Source organism: Lepidothrix coronata, unplaced genomic scaffold (assembly GCF_001604755.1).
Source record: "Lepidothrix coronata isolate B3197 unplaced genomic scaffold, Lepidothrix_coronata-1.0 Scaffold41, whole genome shotgun sequence".
Lineage (NCBI taxonomy): Eukaryota > Metazoa > Chordata > Aves > Passeriformes > Pipridae > Lepidothrix > Lepidothrix coronata.
Window position 1 is genome coordinate 4,241,347 of NW_016690221.1, and position 8,029 is coordinate 4,249,375.

Genomic DNA, 8,029 nt, shown 5'->3' on the forward strand with positions numbered 1-8,029 from the left:
AGAAACAGGCACAGCCACAAGAAACAAAGCAGCTGAACAATGAAGATGACTTCAGAAACTTCCCAAAGGCATGCAGTAATTTCCTGGCAAAACCAGAAAGAGGCAGCATTTTTTGCTGTTTTGTCCAAGTCCTTAATTACGAAGTCATCTCTTTTCTCTGAGGGGCTACAGAACACCTAACTATGGTGACTGTTTTCTCTCTACTTCCTGCTCTTCTTATTTTTACAATGCACCATTAATCTGCATTTTGGCATTTTCTTTGATGTGTTTACCTCCACAGTGACCTCAGAAAGAATGTGATGTGGCAGCTGAAAGCACATGAGTCCTAACCCAACGATGGCTTCCAGCTCCCCACAGTCTGCAGCGTGTTCCAGGTGAAACAGGGCCGACTCCTGATCCCACTCCTTGTCCTTCCCGCAGAAACGCCCGGCTTCGTGGTAGCGAACCATGGCCAAGTGAACCTGGAGCACCATTGCACAGGGAAGAGGCACAAGTATTTCATATGGATCTGATCCTTCCAAAGCCTTGTGCCCATCCTTTACCAGATCTTAGGGGCATGCCCTGGCACATCTGCTGGGACCCTGGAGAGCTCTAGGAGGGAATCACAGTTAAAGGCACCCAGCCTGCAACTGCCTGGCACTGCAGCCAGCAAGGCAAACAGCAGTGACTGTGGGGCACAGACTTCAGTGCATGGCAAGGGCCCTCCCAGGGGAGGAATTAACCTGAGGCACAGAAAATGAAGGCTATCGGGGTAAAATCCTCACACCACTGAAGCCTTCATTATCAGTGGGGGGCAGGATTTCATTCCAAACATGCCATGGGATTTTGAGGGGCTTTTTGACTTCCCTCCCCAAGGGAAAAATTGGCTTCTTCACAAACCAAGAGTTTTGAGAATACCTATGGCTCTCAGGATGTTCAGGAAGATCTACACCGTGTTTTAAGTGCGGGCTTAAGCCCATACATAAACGGAAACTTAATTCACATTTGCATTATCCTGAATACTCTGGAGTAAAAAGAGTTGGTCCATGCTATCACTTTTCAGGAGCCCAGCCTTGCCTTGTGCAAGGTATGTGGGTCAGGCACACCATAATTATCCCACTGTAACTTCCCTGTATGATGCCTCTGGAAAGGCAGACCAACCAACAGCAGGGTCCTTCCCAAAGGAGCCCAGATGCTGCAAGTCCAAAAGCAGATGAAACTCATGGGTTCCTGAGCTAAGAAGTCCTTCATACAGTATGGTTAGAGGACACAAAGCTATGGATGTGTTTATTTTCACTTGCACAAATAAACTCATGCAGGGCAACATCTCTATGTAAGTAATAAATATGTTTCTTTCCAGTTGGGAAAAAAGAGGATTACTAGACCCATCCTACCTTTCCAAGGACTGACTTCCCAATTTTCTTTTCAAGTTCTAGTGCATTGAGCCTCTGAATTTCTTGGGCAACACAGGATGGTCTGTGGACATGAACTCTGGAAGAGTTGTACAAATTCCATTTCTCCACACTGATCTGAAATATGAAATAAACTATTATTTATATGCAAAATTAAAATTTTCAGATATATGGATTGCCATCCAGAAATCAAAGCCTCCATTAATATTGCTACTTCTTAGTAAATACTGTAATTTGAGACATGACTTTCAAAAGTCATGTTAGTAGCTGAATAAAGGGTTATTATTCATCACTAAAGAAACAGAGTAAAGCCCTCTTTTTCTAATCCAAACATCATCACTTTGCAATGAAGCAAAGAATCCTCTTTAAGTTCTGAATCAGAAAAAAAGTTACTTATACAAATAAGCAACTGAACAGTCACATTGCACGTACTGTTATCCATGCACAAAAAAATTAAATCCACACATTTATGATCAGAATTTCAGTTCACAACATTTTAAATGCTGCTTGCATTCTAGAGCTCTAGAAAAAATGAGAAGTAACAATGCAGAAGATGACAGGCAGATATATGCATTGGTGTTTCTCAGGAGGTGCAACACAAATGAGAATAAATTTTTCAACACAACTGGTGGGTGGGAAACAGTAGCTGAAAACAATCCTATCAAAATGAAAGTCTTTGGAACACAGGCCTTTGGGAAGTAACCTTTGGGAAGGTTACTGGCAAAGAACTCCACTCTGTTAAAGCTGTTTCAATTTCCTAAAGCAGCAATATTTAATATTTACAAGGAAATTCTGAAAAGTGTATCTAAATAAATTATTGCTGTCAAAGCTGTTTTTTCTTTCCTTGCAGAGTAGTTATTTGTTTAAGTTTACAGCCACAGACCAATTACCACAGAAGTTATATTTTGTAAAAACATACAAGAAAGCCTGGTCTTCCCTAGCTCAGTGAGATACACAGTGGACACAGCTATTGTCACCTATTTCAAACACTGCATGTTTTCAAGAAATCATACAACCACATATAGGATGCAAATCCAAAAATGAAGTACAGAAAGGAATTATAATCTAGTCAGACAGGAAAAAAATCCACAGAACTGTAATTATTATTTTTAAGTGAGAAACCCATGCATAATCACTAATTTATGTCAGGGATCAGTTACAGAGGTGACAGTTTCTTTAACAGTACTTCTTTAACTGGAAAGTAAAGACAAAACAAAAAAGGAAACAATACAGAGTGGTAAATTGATATTAATAAACATATTCTATAGCTGAAAAGGGAGGGAAAATGAATCTGATTTAGTGATGTGGTTAGATGAGTGGAACAAAGGACAAGCAGAGCAGCAGACTCAGTCTACGAACATTTCTGCTTTATTTACCCTTGCAGAGCTTCCCAAACTGTCTTCATCAGACTCCTGTCTCCGGATGTTGTTTGACTGGCCCTACGTTAATGTAAAGATTTACATCATTTAATTTGCAGCAACTGCTGTGTGCCAGTTATCTCTCTAGACTATTCCTATCCAGCAGAATTAATACTGACCGTGACCAAAATCGATTCCACTGGATCCTTTTCTTTCAGGGATATCACAATGTAATAAGAAGCATACCAAAATGGTAAAGAACATGGCACACACAGGCTTTAATCCTGTGAGCTGGAGATGCCATGACAAATACCTTCACAGGTGACAAAAGGACTGGTATCTTTGGAAGCAGTATTCTCTTTCCTGTCTTCTAATTAAATATCTTGTGAAGATCTTCAGGTCAAAAAGCATTTATTTAAAAGTTTATATTTTAAAGGAGTAACCAGCTTACCCACAGGGATTCTAAAATCGCATGTTATTAACTGATAACAACATTAAGTTCTGTGATATTCAAGCCATATAAAGTAGACAGGGTAAGAGGCTGAAAGCAGATCATAATCATGGATTCCACAGGACAAGAAGCTGGCTACATTTTCCAAATGCAATACAGAATAATAAAAACCCCACAACAATATGTAATCAAATATGATGTTTGAAATTAAGCTCCTCATTACAAATCATCTTTTCCCTGTAAAACTGTCATTCCCAAGATGAATAAGTAATTTTGCAACACACGGAAATTTGTCTGTTCCTTTGTTTACAAAGCCTAGATCAAGAGGGATAAAAAATAAGATTCTTCTATGAAAACAGTTTGAGTATGAACAGGCCCAACTCTGCTAAACCCAGAGTCAGGTTCTCACCCTTTCTCTATGATCCAGATCTTCCATCTCACTTCTCTTTTCACTGGGGTATCCACTGTCTCCACCATTTTCAAAATCCTACAGAACACAAGAACAGAACGGCATTAGCACTATCTTTTGTAAGGATCTCAGCTTGACATTTCCCACAGAGCAAACCTTTTGCTGGTTCAGTGAAAAATACTGGATGGTTATACAGGATGAAAATGATTGTAATGTTGTGCTACCTCTGATAGACAGAACAAGACTTAATGATACAGAAGGTACTGTCTAAGATTGTCTTCTCTCTTACATATATATAAAAAAATAAATACATTAAAAAATAAATCAAAGACTTGCATATTTTATCAAGTCAAGAGTCCACTAGATACAGTTTTCAGTATTCAGTGGCAGCCAGTTAAAAGATAAACCAGTAACTGGTACTAAGGTCCAGCATTGGAAAAAGTCCATTGCGAACTTCTTGCATCTCCTCAGGTGAGGTTCTGCAACATCCCACAGTACCAGGATTTGCAGAGCCCTAATCCATAGGGTTTCTGCTTAGTTTTCATACCACAACACTTGGCACAAGTGCCCAAGACACAACATGCAGGCAGGGGAACAGACACACACTTTAATTACCTGTTAAAATACATCAGATGCAAATAAATTTCTGGTGGAAAAAGAATAATGAATACTATTTTAAAATAAAGTGTTCTTCCTTTACTAGAAACAGCAAATGCATGAAGGCAACATGAGCTGCAACAATGAAAGCAGGCAGAGCACCTTTATGTGCTTTTACTGCACAAAGCTTTTGAGAAGTCTTTTAAAGACACATTCATTAGGGAACTGCAACCTCATTTCCTGTTGAAAAGACACTCACCCTTTGGTTATCAAGCTGATCATAGTCTTTGTGAACCAAGTTATCTACTTCATTGAACACAGGCCAATCTAGGAAGAAAAATATTTGCTTCTTATTGTAAGGACAACATGCTTGAGGAGAAAGCTCTAGCCATCATCCTTTTACTGCTGTTTTTTCACAGAAGTATCCATGCATTAGTTATCTACAAAGAAGTCCTTTCAGTTTTATTTCTGCCCAAAGAGGAAGACTAGAAACAAGTATTCTGGATTAAATCAATATGCTGTTGGGTTTAAAATCGACTAAGTCCCTGTCCAACGTTCAGGAACCCCCCAGAGGGGACGTATGAGGCTCACTCACTAAGCATGTCCACCTTGTGGCTGTGAGGGGTTGCTGAGGAAGGGGAGCAGGGCAGGGAGTCAAAGGCCACGTCGCTCATGCTTTCATCCCCCGAGTTCTCGGACAGGCGGAAGAGCAGAGGGGGCCGACTGCCGGACACCGTCCTCACCCGGCTGCTGCCGCACTTCTCCTCGGTGCCACGGAGGATGGTCTGAGCAGATTCCTTGGCAAATCAACAACAAAGTCCCGTGAATAACCCTTCTGTGTATTCTAACTGTGCCACATAAGCCAACATGGATGTTTATCAGGAGTCCTCTATCGAAGAGGAGGTATAAATACACCAACGTATACAGAAGAATTTGCTTTGAGAAGTTCTACGTCCCAACAAAATATCAAGTCCTGGCACTTTTACAGTCAGAGAGAGTTCTGTTTAGGACTGAATTTCATTCAAAGCGTTTCATCAAGTCCCATTCCCACTAAAATCAGCTGAAACTGAGATTAGTTAAAGACAAGCAGGCTTGTGAGATACAAAACTTATCAATGATTTCAGCATTCAAAGACCTAAATATACACCATGTTATAAGGTTTCCTTTCAATTACAGCTGCAGCATTAATTCAGAGACAAGTATGAACAAATCCGCTCTAAACTGCTGTATTTAAACTGCAACATTAGCAATTAGGTGCTTTTTATTTTCCATGTAAACAGCGTATTTCAGTTTTATTTACAGGGCTTTTGAAGTGAGGATAAACTAGCTGTACTGCTTAGTGACACTTTTTTTTCCCCTTCAAGCACTTACAAGCAATTTTTTATTATAATCCAAGGCATTTTTCTCTTTGGATGAAAGATCAAATGGTGCAAGTCCCATGCTCTTGCAGATCTTGTTGCAGAAATGAGAATGAAAGAACAAGGCCATACCTCGAACACCTACAGCATTAAAAAAAGTGAAGAAAGGGTTTACCTGAACTTTATATTACAGTTCACTTATTAAAAGCCAGAAGTCTCAAAGCTTTTCCTAAAAAGTCAATAGAAAGAAAGAGAAAAAAATGCTTTGAGCACATACAGCTCAACCCACCTCCATTTTATTTCAACACCTGTAAAAGCTTTCCACTCTCTCTGCACAAGAGTTAAAGGAAGTCTCAAAAATCTTCAAAAGCTATATATGCAGAAGATATAATAAAAAACTAAATTGGCTGTATCACTGAGAAACATGCCTAAATCTGATCCTGCTTACAAAGCTTGCTCTGTCCTATGAACAGCTTCATGTATAGACACTTGCAGATTTAAAAATATGCAGCGCTTACCTCTCCACAGTCAGCTGTATCCATTCCTGCAATGGGGCAAGGAAATTAAAGGCCATGATTATTGCTCTCACATTGCAGGAAGCTACTTAATTTCATTACTTATTTCAGAGTAGGCCAGGAGACATGAGCCAAGATCAGCTCTCATTTTAAATGTGCCCTTGCACAGCTGCCCTGTTCAGGGACTCCTCACAACAGAACTTCAGAAACGTGCCAGCTGACCCAGCCCTGCAGTGCCTACTCAGCAGAGAGCTGGGAACAGAAACTAAGCATCCACAGCATGTCAAACAGATGGCTGATTTTACCTAGGTTGCCATCTCCAAAGTCTGTACCATTCTCTGTATGGATCTGAGGGTCTGTGTAAAGATCTCCAACTCCCTGGATATCAACAACAATGAGCTGGTGTCCTGAGCGCTCAAAGGTGAAGTGACTGAAGGCCTGGAAAGAACCATAGAAGATGTCTGAGAACACTCTTCCTTGATCTACTGAAAACAGCAACAGATATTCACCTTTATAAATGGGAAGTCTGATAACCCTGGCAGTGAAATGTAACTGGTATAAACATCATGATGAAAGCAGCAAGAGACTAAAAGCACATAGTGGCTTGTCTCTCCAACCTGTTCCATCTAGGAGGTGGGCTAAAAGAGGCAGGGAGAAAAACAGCAGCAGACACAGGCAAGGGAGAGGAGATTGCTTTGTTCCTCCTTCCTGTATTAGAAATTGTTTCCCACTACAGTCTTCACCTTCGGGACTGAGGAGCTGGCTGTTAGAGGGAACAACAGTGGGCTCTGAAGCCAGTGCAGAATAACTTCTGTATAAACATTCTGGCTGTGCCTGTGGATCTGCAAGCTCTGCATCTCTGGGACCGTGCTTCCTTCTGCCAATAAGCAAAGATCAGCCACATTTTGAAAAAAAATGAGCATGCCACAAATTCTCCCTCCCTTCTGGGAGGTCCCCCTGAAGAGCTGCTCTGTCTCTACATTTTTGCGTCAGATAATGAAGTGTACACTTGTACTCTTCTTCAAAAAACACATTTCAAGAATCAGGTAAAAAAGCCCTTCTCTTCAGCATAAAGCTGAGATATTAGGAATCTTCTGGGAAGGCCTCCAAAGAAGTGCTGCCAGGCCTGGGGGAAGTAACTGGTGGTGATAGACAAACATTTTAACTGCAGCAAGTACCATGGAACATTTTGTTCCCAATCTGTGAAAGCACAGCACTGATTCAGACAGCCCAGAACATAAATTCTCTGCTTACATTAAGCATCATGACAAATACCTTAAAAAGAGTGGGGGAAAAAATATAATGAACAAAACTCTCAAGGCCTAGTAAAACATTCCTTTGCTACACTGACCACTTTGCATTTTTCAATAGTATTTTAAAGTTCTTTTACAAGATCCAAGAATCACTTGAAATCTGTACTTGTATTTCTACATGCAATCTCAGATTCAGCTCTTCAGAAGTTGTAGCTGAAAAAACCCACCTTTTTAAGTGCAAATGGCCTAGATTTATTTACATGAGTTGGATATCTGCCACCTCCTTTTGTACATTATGTGAGGCACCAAAAAACCTGTTCAGTACATAGTACACGAGAGATCTCTCTCTCTGCCTTAATTTGAAAAAAGCTTGAAATATTTCAATGCCTGCAGTTATAATTAAAGTCAAAGGGCTTAAAGTTTCTAAAGACTATTAACCCTGTTCAACTCAACTAAAACCAACAGACACTGAAATGCAACAAAGCAGCACCCAGTGCTTGAAAGAGCAGGCCCCAAGGAAGGGGCCAACAAACTGCAAATAGAGAAATTAATTTGGCATTGTACTGGAGAGCCTACAGTTTCCTTTCTTGGCAGTAATGCAAGACCTGGATAGAGCCAAGAAATTCCCTGTAGCAGACTTTATGGAAAGCACTAAACAAAGCCTCACTTGCGGAGTGAGACGGATGTTGTCGTCCCG